This window comes from Vulpes vulpes, chromosome 8 (genome assembly GCF_048418805.1).
Source record: "Vulpes vulpes isolate BD-2025 chromosome 8, VulVul3, whole genome shotgun sequence".
In the NCBI taxonomy this organism is placed as follows: domain Eukaryota; kingdom Metazoa; phylum Chordata; class Mammalia; order Carnivora; family Canidae; genus Vulpes; species Vulpes vulpes.
This window is the reverse complement of record NC_132787.1, coordinates 59,356,032-59,369,116: the sequence shown is the minus strand read 5'-3', so window position 1 is coordinate 59,369,116 and position 13,085 is coordinate 59,356,032. Positions and strand designations below refer to the sequence as shown.

General features: G+C 38.9%; 1 protein-coding gene across 4 annotated transcripts in view; it reads right to left on the bottom strand.

Annotated features, from left to right (window-relative positions):
• Window positions 1-11,627, bottom strand: part of CSDE1 (cold shock domain containing E1) — a 39,731-nt gene extending 28,104 nt beyond the window's left edge. The window contains exons 1-2 of one of the 4 annotated variants that reach the window (XM_025994624.2): window positions 11,382-11,627; window positions 3,075-3,466 (exon numbers count right to left, since the gene is read on the bottom strand). The gene's annotated coding sequence lies outside the window, so the exon portion shown is untranslated. The remainder of the gene's footprint in view (window positions 1-3,074; window positions 3,467-11,381) is intronic. The other 3 variants (XM_025994625.2, XM_072766814.1, XM_025994626.2) reach the window with 3 other exon arrangements.
• Window positions 11,628-13,085: the final 1,458 nt, after the last annotated feature.

Here is a 13,085-nt window from a genome sequence, read left to right as displayed (position 1 = left end):
GGTTTGATACTATTTGCAGTTTTGGGCATCCACTGGGGGTCTTAGAACATAGACCCTGTGTATGAGGGGGTCTGAACTGTACTAGAATAGAAGCTCCATGCAGGCAAGGACTTTTTGTTCAAAGCTAAATCCCTAAAGTCTACTAGACAAACACTTAGTGGCACATATTAGGCACTCATTTGTTTAATACTCAAAGTATTAAGACAAATTAGGCTTACAAGAAAAACTTCAAGTTCTGGCAATAAAAAAATTTTGATAAAGCAAATCATTCATCAAACCACCAAAAATCAAAGATTTTTTTAAAAAAGATTTTATGAGAGAGAGAGAGAGAGATGGCGGGGGGGGGGGGGGGGTGCAGAGACACAGGCAGAGGGAGAAGCAGGCTCCGGGCTGGGAGCCTGATGTAGGACTCAATCCTGGGTCTCCAGGATCAGGCCCTGGGCTGAAGGTGGTGCTAAACCGCTGAGTCACCTGGGCTGCCCAAAAATTAAAGATTTAAAAATAGTGAGAAAGTAGGTTAAGAATATGCTCAAATATTTTTATGGTGGTAAAATGGTGCAACCTTTCTGAAAATGCAGTTTAGCAACATTTATTAAAATGTGGTGGTGTTTTCCTTAATAATCCCAATGCAGGAAACCTATCCTGGAGCAATCCTAGACAACACTTCATGCACAAATGTATTCACAGAAAAGTACCTGAAAACAACCTAAAGTTGGTTCAAGAAATCACACTAATTTATATAAATGCTTTGCAGTCATTAGAAAGGATGTATGCTTATGCTACAATATGAAATGACAAAAGAGATATCTATGCAGTATGATTTTAAATGTATTAGAAAAAAAAAAAAAAAAAGACCAGAAAAATCTGGTTTAATGCTCACAGATTTAAGAAAACACTTGGAAGGTATATTAAAATGGTAATTGGGGACAGAATCCAGTACTCACTTCATGGCTCACAGTCTTTTTTTCCAAGACTTATTTCAATGAGAGAGAGAGAGAGAGAGAGAGAGAGAGAGAGAAAGCGCGTGCGTGCACGTGTGTGAGCGTGTGGGGTTGGGGTGGTTGCATGGACAAGCAGACTCCATGAAGAGATGATTAGGCTAAAAAAAAAAAAAAAAAAAAAGCACTTCTACTTTAAATCCATTTCTACAATTCATTTCAACGAAATGAAATGGAAGCTTTAGTTCCAGTCTTTTTTTATCCATTTGAACAGTCAAGATAAAACTGTACAGTTTTCACCTGGGTAGCACAGTCAGTTAGGCATCTGCTTTTGGTTCAGGTCTGATCCCGGGTCCTGAGAGCAGGGCACCCTGCTCTGTGGGAAGTCTGCTTCTCCCTCTCCCTCTGACCCTCCCAGCTATACCTGTGCTCTCTCTCAAATAAATAAACCTTAAAAAAAATAAACAAAAAAACCTGTACAGTTTCAAACTGCATTATCTCATCTAACCCAGCACAATTAGAGACAGGCTAAAATTATTTTTAAAAATCAGATGAGGTAAGAAGAAACAAACAGAAAAAGCAAACAATGAAACAGCCTTAAAACTGAGTATATGACTGTTTACAGAACAGAGATCATTTAAATAAATTGGTATTATTGGTAGTTTTCAGCTAAGGAGTAATTTTGGTCCACAGTAAGGTCATTACCATAGTAGGCTCATCAACCTTTAAATAAATTGCAGATTAAAGGCCCAAGTGCTTCCTGAAATGGTGATAAGGCTTTTATAAGACAACAACCTAGGAGTGACCTACTATTTTCATTCCTCATTCTATTTGATTGCTACAGCATTTTAAAAAAGGTTTACCACCAAATTCTCCTTGAAATTATCTTCCTTGGTATTCCTTCCTGGCCACCTCTATTTCTTTCAACATTCTCTGGCACTTCGTTTATAACCTATAAAGTGAGGACTCCTTTCTGAATTTCAAGCCTTTATTTCTATCCAATTTAGAAAATCAAAACTAAAGATTAAAAAGGAAAATTACCTTTCTTAATCCTCCCTCCCCAAATAACCAGTTTAGCATTCCCTGCTAGCACATTTTCTCAACTTCAGATTACTAACTAACCAATGCAATAGATTTCCACAATATATTTAAGCTTTCAGCAAGGCCCTATTAAATTTCCCTATTCCTATGAACAGAGGTTTCGAGCTTGTACAACTGGATAGACTAGATCAATTCCCTCCAGGCTCATCTTCACATTCAATTACTTGGTTACCAAGTCCTATTACTTCTACGACCAAAATATCTATTGCTTCTTTCTCTGCCTATACCCTAGCCTTTATCCTCCTTATATTCTATCCACTGCTCTCAACAGGCCTTCCTGTCTTTAGCGTATCCATTTAAAAGTTGCACCATGTTTTTAAAGATACACTTCTGAATATCTAACTTTAAGTGTATCTTTAAAATCTGAAGCAACTAAATGATATCAGTTTTGAAATTCAAAAAAAAAAAACCAATTAAGCCCTTGCTTATAAATATAAACATCTGATGACTTCTCCACAAAGTCAAATACAGTTGGGCCTTCAGAGCCTGCCTCCAGTAAACTTTCCTTTCTAATTACTCTCTCTACCCACAAAACTGTATTTCCTACTTTGTTTATAATGGAATACTCACTATATACTACATGCTTTCAGATCTTCCTGAATCTGGTCATTCTGTTGCTGCTACCAGAGGAGTCTTCTCCCTCTTAAATGTCCCTTCTAAGCTTTCTCTATCCCTTTAGAGAGACCTCTGAACACAGACTGTGAAGGGCATCCATAACTGAAACCCTAACTTTGAAACAGTACAGATTTGAGTTTTTCTTTCTGAGACCAATAAATTAAGAGAGATACACACATATTAACAAATGTAATCCTGTGTGAAAAATCCCATAGTTTGGCCATAAATACTGTTCTAGTTTAATAAAGAGACAATAAGTTAAATAATCCAGTCTTGATATTTTCAGACTAGTTGAGAATATAAACTGTTAGAATACCGTTAGAAGAGAACAGATTAAAAAGATTTTATATTTGACCAAAACAATTAGGAAATTAAAAATTTATAAACTGATTCTTGCTGGAAAAAAAACTAAAAACCTACCTCGCAGTGATAATCAAATATTGCACTTTCAGTAGTATTTGCTGATTCTTCTTTTTCAGCACACGTTTCAAAGGATGAAAGTTGCTAGTATTAAAAAAAAAAAAAAAAGAGCGAGAGAAAATGATCTATCAAGCTAATAAAGAATACAACTGCTGCTGCACCGGGCAATCTCACAGTACAGCACTGAAGAAAACAAAGACTACTAGCAGCGTTGGGAAGTGCTCTTTCAAAGCTGTTGAGTAGGCACAAACTTCTTGTTTCAGATCAAGTGTTGTGTCTTCAACTTAAGTGTACTCTTCTTTGGTCTTGTTGTTTCGAGGTTTGTTCCTTGTCTGATCTGAACTTGAAGCAGCAAGTTTCAGGTGGTAAAGTCTGTTCTGTTACACTTCATACTAGAGATACAAAATGAAGACATTAAGTATAATTTACATAAAAAACCAGGACAGAGGGTGGGTACAGGGATAAGCTCACTTCATAAACTTAGTATCATTGGTTAAACAAGTAATGCAGGAAACCTGGAGGCACATTCATTTGATGTTATTTGAAAATACTTTCAAGTGCTAATGGATACCACCTCCTTTAGTATCACACACTCAGAATGGGAAATTATTTCACACTCCTTGGTGACACCACCACACCATAATTCTAAGTTATACAGCCTAATATTCAGCTTAACGCAAATGTTTTATAAGCATCTAGCACTGTGGTAGGTGTGCTACCACACAGAAAAAATAAAAGAAGTTCCTGTCATCGCATAATTTACGCTCTTGTTGAAAAGACAAGAGTTACAGGTGGAGAAAAACCAGAATATAAAATACAGAAAATGCCAAAAATTCATTTTCTCAATATCTAAGTACTTTGTCATATACCATTTCCTAGAACTACTAATTATTCACCACTGTATGCACATTGAAGCAACATGGTGAGCACAGAGAAGACTTTTAATCAGAAGTGGAGGCTTAATCTGGAGAAACAGGTAAATTTTTAAGAGAATTAAAACAGCTGAGTATTCTAGGCATGTCACATAAGCCAAACACGGGTATGCCACTAAATTCTAAGGTTCTTGAAAGCAGGGACCATGTATATGATTTTTTTTAAGGATTTGCTTATTTATTCATGAGACACAGAGAGCAAGGGAGAGAAGGAGAGAGAGGGAGAGACATAGACAGAGGGAGAAGTAGGCTTCCCGCAGGGAGCCCACACAGGACTCGATCCTGGATCTGGTGAGTGGAAGGCAGACGTTCAACCCATGAACCACTCAGGTGTCCCATGATTTTCTATGCCTAACATCAAGGGAGGTTTATTATGTGAAAGACTGTGACAACAAGTGTGGCTTGTTGTTTCAGAAGAATCAATAGGCTAGTCTGGCCAGAACAGAGGGCTGTTGGCTCTAAGTGAAATGGGATATGCGGTGTGACAGGTGTAGTGGAGCCAGATTATGAAGTATTTCAACTTGATATAACAGGAAATAGAGTCTTAGCTCTTGATGAAAGGGTATTAAGTCTTGAAATCCTATGGGAGATAATTTAGTGAAGGAAACAAATCTCGTTTGAGCTGTTGCCAGAAATAGATGAGAAATATCTATAAAAAAGAAACAAGATGAGAAAAGACAGGGAAGTGAAATACATAAGCCACAGAACTGTGTTTTATATGACCATAAAAACGATTCTTTTGCACTGATTCAAGTATTAACTAAACCGGTGCCATTAGCTAAATGATTTACACAGGGAGGAAAAAAAGGATAGACTTAGTTTCAGAAATGAAAAAAAAAATGAATAGTGTTATTTATTTTAAAATCAGAAATAGGGGGATCCCTGGGTGGCGCAGCGGTTTGGCGCCTGCCTTTGGCCCAGGGCCTGATCCTGGAGACCCGGGATCGAATCCCACATCGGGCTCCCGGTTCATGGAGCCTGCTTCTCCCTCTGCCTGTGTCTCTGCCTCTCTCTCTCTCTCTCTCTCTCTCTCTGTGACTATCATAAATAAATAAAAATTAAAAAAAAAATAAAATCAGAAATAAAAAGGACTATATGGTGAGAGGCTAGAGCTTGTGAAATAGTCTAGACCAGGGGAGCTCAAGTCCATTCACTGAAACATCCTAGTAAAATGCCATGAACAAGTCACTTCATCTCTCAAAATTTCAATTTCACATTATGTAAAATGAAAACTTATCAACAGTAGATAGGTGGCTGGGTTTTATTTTCTTATGGCTATACCTAACATTCCCTGACTTTATATTACTTCAAATATCAAATACTACATTCGCCCATCTTTCAAATTTTATTTGGATCATTCCATTTCCCAGACTAAAGACTTCTTAGAGCAATGGTTGCCAATTATATGGGAAGCTTTAAAAAATACTTATGCCCAGTCCCCACTTAAAGAATAATTTAACTGGATGAAGTAGGGCCACTTCTGTTATCTTTAATTCTTCCCACTCCATCTCCACCCCCAATGTTTCAAGTCTTATCAGTATTTCCTTCAAGAGATCTTATGTCCTAAATGATGCCATGTTTTAGTCCAAGTATCTAACGCATCTAACTTCCACTGTCAATCCTTTCCATTTTCTTTCACATAACACTGCCCGACTGATCGATATAAAATCCCAATTTCACCTCATTTTTTTGTCTAAAATCTTTAGTCGTTTTTCCAGCATTCTAGATAGGAAGTTCTTAATCCTGGCTGCATGTCCTACCCAACCACCTGGATTACTTTAAGTGAAAAAACAAAACAAAACACAAAAACAAAACCAAAGCCTGGAGATCTATTTTAATTTCACTAGGGTTAGGTCCCAGGAGTTGGTTTGTTATTATCCTCCCTCCAACTCGGGCCCCTGTGTTTCTGACTTGCAGCCAGGATTTAAGAACCATTATTTAAGATGTTCTCTATTCTACCTTTTCTTCTTTTACTTTTTTGACTGCTCTCCAGTTCTCCTAGATAGGTGCGTTTTCCTGCTTAATCCTTAAACATAACCCTTGCGAGATTCCTGAATTCTAGTCTTCTTCATGCATATGAGTCTTCCCAAAAGATAATTTTACCATCTTCCAAGTGACAAAAAAGTCTTGACCCTTCCATTATTATTAATTTCCACTGTGTAAGTAAGGCAGTACCTCCCATTCATTATTCTGATACCAAGTCATTTCTGCCCTTTGCTGACTTCATATTTCTATGTATCTTGTTCCTCCAATTATGAAACAAACTCAAGTTTATTTATCGCAGGCCCCTTCAGCACCGCCAAACTTAACCGTAACAAAAACTACAAAAGCAAAAAGGTAGTTAATCCATAATAGGAAAAAGATACCACAATTTAAGTGCAGACAGTTCTATCAACTTCTGAAATTCTTGTTTTGGTTAACTGTATAAAGTCTTACTTATCCCATCAAGAAGTAACCTCTTCTTTTAAAAATACAGATTCGATACACTGGTTTAATTTTACTATCTTACACCCATATATGAACGAAAGACCTCAAAACTGCTATCTAATAAAACAGGCAAAAATTTTTATCAAACTGCTAAGGACAATACTGAATATATATCATCAGGGGAAAAAATCAAGAAAAAACACCTATCTTGAAAAACTTGAATTGGATGAACCCAGTCCAGGGTGTTGTATTAAGAACTGTATCGTCACTTAGTAACACAGAAATGAGACTTCCAGAATCTAAATCTGGAGTACTGCAGAGCCAGTCTTGGGCACTAATGAAGCCTATTAGGATCTATTAAAGCTCAAACAAACCCATCAACTATCATGAAAAACTGAAAGTGGCAGAATTTCACTTCATTAGTACCTTCACAGCTATGAGATTTCTGTGGTTAACTAAACACTTTTCATTCAAATTAATGCTTAATGAAACACTTAAAAAGTACCCACCGGGCATTTTAATAAAATTGGCTATGCACTCATGCCAAGATTATTAACATTCATAGTGGTGCTGACAACTCTTCTGCCTTAACCCTCTAAACACAGTGCATTCCCTGTAACCCTTAAAGGCTAGACACAAGTCACATGAAATAGAGTACCAATCAAAATACTAAGGCAATTTAAAAGTTGATCTGAGAGTCTCTCTGATTGCTAAGTAATCTACTCCCTTTCCCTTTGCTCAGTTTGCAACCAGTAGCATCCCTAGTAAATAATCAACTATTATGTCAATGTTTTAGTTAGGAGTTAAAGCTAATTCCTTTACTTACACTGATAACCCAAATAGTTATTCCTTATTTCACCTGTCTCAAAATTATCCTCACCTGTTTTGTTATTTACAGTCTCCCCTCAGTTTGCTGCTTTACCTCAAAAGGACTAGTAGAAACCAAGCACATATTAGGCACTAAATATATGTTGAACTAAAACTTATGTGGCCAGCAATCCATCTAAAATGTATCACAACCCAGTTTGTCATTTTGACAAATTATTTTCAGAGTTTGTATAACACTTAGTTGGGGAGAAGGGTAATGAAAGGCTAAACCAATCTATAGTCTCCCCACCTAACCCACTTTCTTCAGAAAGTACTTTTTTTTTTTTTTTTGAGAAGAGCAAAGATCCAATTAAGCAGCATAGGTCTCTATTGCTGCTGTATATGAATTATTACCTAACTTCCCCATTCCTATTTCTTGATGCTTTAACTCAAGACAAGTATGTCATATTTTGCTATAACTTGTACACCAAAGTGCTTAATCGGCTTTAATTCACTTTTACTTTAGAATCTACAAAAATGTTAAAGTTTAGATAATTAATTAAAGTCAGCAACATGTCAGGCAGAAATTAAAAATTGTTGCAACTATCTTTTTGTATGTTTAGTAATAGCTATTATGATGGGCTGAGTTACCTGAACAGCTACTAAGATATTTAAAGTTCTATATCCATCTATTATTTAACTGTTTTTTACAATATACTAATACTTTGAAATGGGACAGATGCCAGTGTAGGAAGAAGCTGAATGCTCCAAACACAAGAAAATAGTGTAGACCAGCACTGTCCAACAGAAATATAGTGCATGCCATATATATAATTAAAATGTTTCTGGTAATCAAAGTAACATTGAAAGAAACAGGTGAAACTGACTTTAAGTCTCCTATTTAACCAAATATATCCAAAATGTTATTTTCCGTATGTAATCAATCTTTAAAAAAGTTTTCTTCGAAATCCAATGTTTAATTTACAGTTACAGACATTTCACTTCAGAATGTTCACAGTATAAATGCACAACAGCCATACATGGCTAACTAATGTCTACTGTATTGGTCACAGCAAGTATAGGCTCAGGAAGGCAAAAGGCACTGGCATGCCCAATAAATAGTAAACAAAAGGCTCTTGGGCAGACACTCACAGATGAAAGGAGCAGTATCCAGCAAACCTGACCACAGCAGGAGCTTAAACTCACATTTGAGAAGCAGAAATAAAAATAAGAAACTTGTTATCTTCTTGGCTATAGCCTTTTGATACAGCAATGGACAGCCTACATGGTAACTGTGAAGAAACTGCTAATCAGTTTATTTTCAACTACACAGTTTTACCTCAGCATTAAAGGACATAATATAAAAACACCCCCAAAATAAAATTATCATTCAATACTTCTGAACAGAATGCTGCCTACAGAACATCATATTCGAGCTTAATAACCCTAATGAAAAATGTAGCACAATTCCTCAGGCATGGCAGGATTAACTGAAAAAAAGTTTTGCATGGTTTTTAACTACATCAAAGTGGAAACATTCCAATTTGTAGACAAAGGAATTTTTAAAATCCTGACTTGGCAAAAAAGAATTGAACATCGAGAAATTATGGAAAACAAGAAAACAAATCATTCCTACCAAAGCAATTTCACCCTGGAGACATTCTAGCCATGAAGTCTTTCAAAAGTATTAATTTTTGTGGCCGTAATTCTCTATTGTGAAAAATCTAAGTTTTACAGCTCTCCATAAGATAGTTCGAGTCAAAGATCTCAAAGTAGGTTCCCTTTTGCTTTAAAAAACAAAAACAAAAACAAAAAAACAAAACAGGGATGCCTGGGTGGCTCAGTGGTTTAGAGCCTGCCTTCGGCCCAGGGTGTGATCCCAGGGTCCTGGGATCAAGTCCCACATCGGGCTTCCTGCAGGGAGCCTGCTTCTCCCTCTGCCTGTGTCTCTGCCTCTCTCTCATGAAAAATAAATAAAATCTTTAATAAATAAAAATTAAAAAAAAAAACAAAGCTAAGAAGACACATCAATTCTTTTGGTGTTTATTTAACAAAATAAAAATACTATATTTTGTAATACAGTCTTAAAATTCAGCTCCTTAAAAAGTCTGTCAAAACAGCATTTCCATGTTTCAACTACCTTGTCAAAAGTATGGTCCTTACAACATGAATGAACTTAGTAACTCTGAACCATACACTTAAAAAAAAAAAAAGTCAAAATGGTAAATGTTATGTATATTTTACCACAATTTAAAATAAAGTAATTTTTAAAATTGATGGATGCCCCCCACACAGTGTGTCTTTAGATGGGTGGAGGGGAAAGCAGGAATGGAATAGAGCAGAACTACTATATGCCAGCTTTCTTGCTCTCATTTTTGATTCGCAGGAATTTACTAGAACCACACTCTAAAGGTCATACTTGGGAAGTCAGAACTTATTTACAAAAAAAGAAAACCTATCTTCTGCGCCTCAAATACTTTACTTTTCAACTCAGCTGCTATAAATACTCATCTCAATGGTAAACATCCAGAGCAGCTGCAAAATCACTCAAACCACTACCATCTCTTTTATTTCAGGCCTAAGGCTAAAAGGAAACAAATAGAAACAAGGTTGAATATTTATCTAGATATTATGACTCAGGCATATGCCCATTCAGACATATAAACCCTCTCCTTATCCACACCAAGAACATCTATTATTCACTAGTACCCAAAAAGCACCAAGCTATTATACCGCCCCTCAATGTAGTATTGAGAATGCTTATCTTCTAGAAACTCGAAAATTACTCAGCATTTTGATATAGAATAACTTATGAGCTATAGCTCAGTACCTACGTTTTATAGACCTCTGGCCAAGAGCTGCCAGTTCATATAGCATCCTTATAAAAAACTAAGTCTATCAAAGGAAATTTTTTTACAGTGCCTTTGGGCGTCCTCCCTCCATCTCCAGCCCTGTCTCCAAACTCTTTTAAAAAGGCCCACATTCTTTCACTCATTTGAGGTGCAAAATAATTTCATCCTACAATGTTCAGATTTTTGTGTTTGCAGACTGAAGGCTGTTTTAGGGAGCGTTCCCTGCCTCACTTTTGAGTCAACAAGAAAGGAGCAGTCTGGGTGTTTCTAAAGGAAAATCTTAAAGCAAAAGAACCGTGACTCTAAAATTTTATACTGATAAAATATCGGTTAAAAACCTCAAGTGTCTCCAACCGGGGCTCTAAAAAACTACACAGAATGACGAAGCTAAGTCGTTCATTGCTCAATGTAGGCCAGGCTCCTGCACCAAAGAACCAGAGACGGTGTTAAGGACGACTCCACTGAGCTCTAACAGCACGCCCTAATCCCAGGATAGGAGAGAGGGAGCCACGTGCCTAAGATTAGAGATTGGTTCCCTTTCTCAAGAAGCCTCAGGGGAAGCAAGAAGGGAAGGCTGGGTGCTGAGACTCAAGACAGACAGCTCCAGGTGAGCCTAAGTAAAGATGACACTTCGAGTGTGCTACTGTGCCAGACGTGGCCAGGGAAAAGTCTCTGAGCATTTAGATGGAGCAGGGTCTCGGTCCATACACGAAGGAGGCGCCAGTACCGCACTGCGCTCTGATACTCGTAGTCAGATCCTCGAGCAGGTGACAAGACAGTAAACTAGACGGTCCACAGTGAGAGTAGGCCCCTCACCCTCTGCCTCGGGCTCCTCCAGTCTCACACAAAGGACCGCGCCACCACCCCCTCGCCCCGCCCGCCGGGACTTGTAGTTCCCGTTTCCCCCGCCAAGCCGCAGAGGAGGAAGTGGCTAGACTACAATTCCCAGCAGCCTCCGCGCCCGAGCCCTGCACCCCTGCCTCCATCTTGGCTGCGGTCGGAGCCTCCATTTTCGCTCCCTCCCCCCACTGTAGACACCACCACTACCACGCGCGGCTGCCTGGCCTAGGTTCTTCGTTTCTGCTCTGAGGCCTGACGTGAAGCTTAGACAGTTAAACGGGGGCCAGGTGGAAAAGCCCAGGGTAGAGACTCAGGGTGAAATCTTCTCTGCCCGGAGCTCTAGGAGTGCCCACCTTGACTCAGAAGTCTCTCCCGTTAGTCTTGGTCTTCTCATCTGTCCCTAGACTGGCTTCTTGCTACCCCCAACTGGACCCCGAGGTCGTACTCACCCCAACAGCTCAGCGCCCCCTCTCCAGCGCCGCCATAAGCAGCACGGCCCGGTACGTAGGAATAAATCTCGCTTCTCTCGCGAGAGTTGCGGGCTCCGAGCGCGTGCACGGGAAGCGGGGCGGGGTGTTGGGGGGGGGGAGGTACTCCTAATACGCCTGCGCATGAGGGTTGAGTGACGCCAACCAGTGCGCTGCGCCTAACCACAACTAAGATGGTGCCACTGTTAACCCTACGTTCTCTCCCCTGGGAGCTGCGGGAAGCAATTTCGGTGTTTACTGACTCCACTGGGACGCCAGGGGCGGGGGGGCGGGTAACTTTGGGCGTCTCTGCTCTTTGCAAACCTGAATATGCCTAAAGCAGCGAGGCCAGGGTAAACTTTAAGGGCGAACAATTTGGAGGACTTATCAAGGAATGTCATATAAAGGATTTCGCTTTTCTCAGCGATAATCCGGAAGCCCCAGACCCAGATTCTCCTCACAGTGCAAGCTTTTTTTTTCTGTCTGCTGTAATACACTGGAGTTTTCATTAGTATAGAGTAGGTTTTCAGTAAGGTAATTCGGAACTTTTACACGAGACCTTTGTCTGCCAGAAACTATATTGGTTGCAACAGATGGACAAGAGTGAGCAAGGCGGCATAATCATTAGAAAACAAAACAAAAAACCCCACAACTCCTTCAACTGACCTTTGTAGTCACCAGAAGATATTCGTGTTGTATCCTGTAATCAAAGAGGCTGAATCAGTAACCAAAAGGTTGAAATCAGGGCAAATGGATGATTAATCCAACGAGGTAAGAGGAAGGAGGAAAATAGTTAATTGTGTCCACAGAAAAGTTCAATGAATTATCCCTTGTCAAACAATGGAGCAGTACCTTCTGGTGAGAGGAATGCTTTCCCCAGATTCTATGGCTCTCTCTCTCTTGACAGTATTGGGTAAACAATGACCGGTCATGCTCTTGAGAACTCTGCTACCCATTTTATTTTCGCTTTCAACACATTTATCCTGCATCTCTTATATGTCATCGTTGGGGTGTGTACAGTTCTCAAAATAAATGGATAAGTTTCTGTCCTCAAGGAACTTTCAGTCTAGCATCATTCAGTAATGGCAAAAACAAGTTTAAACGTGTACAGCAAAGTAAATACAGTGTTAAGAGAGTAAATACCCTCCAATTCTCAGCAAATTATCTTGAATTCTAAGAGGAGGCAGTATCCTATTTAAGATGTTGAAAGATTTTTTCTCTTACCTCTGTTGGTATTGGTCCAATTCCATTCCACCTCCAAGCTGCCTCTTTGTTCTCTTTAATGACTTCCCGTTTTCCTAGGCACAAGATATTTGCTTCATATTTGCTTTCAATGCTTTCCTAGCTCGCTGAATTGTAATTATTAGTTTATACTCGGTAGTGATACTTTTAGGACAGGGCCTGTGACATTCATCTTTGTATCCTTGGTCCTGGCGGTGCTTGGCATAGACAACTCTCAAAAGTTTGTAGAATGAATAGCACTGAACAACAGTGTAGGAAGTTGTTAGAAATTGGAATGTTCTGTTGGGGGCAGTACAAATCGTTTGATATATCAAACCAGCTGTTTTGTTTCCTTTGTCCATTTCCTAAATTGAGATCTCTTCTTCTCAGCAATAGATTTAGTCTGGATATTCCAATCTAATGTTACAGAGAAACTGCCCAGGGCTCTTGCACTAGAAACAAGGT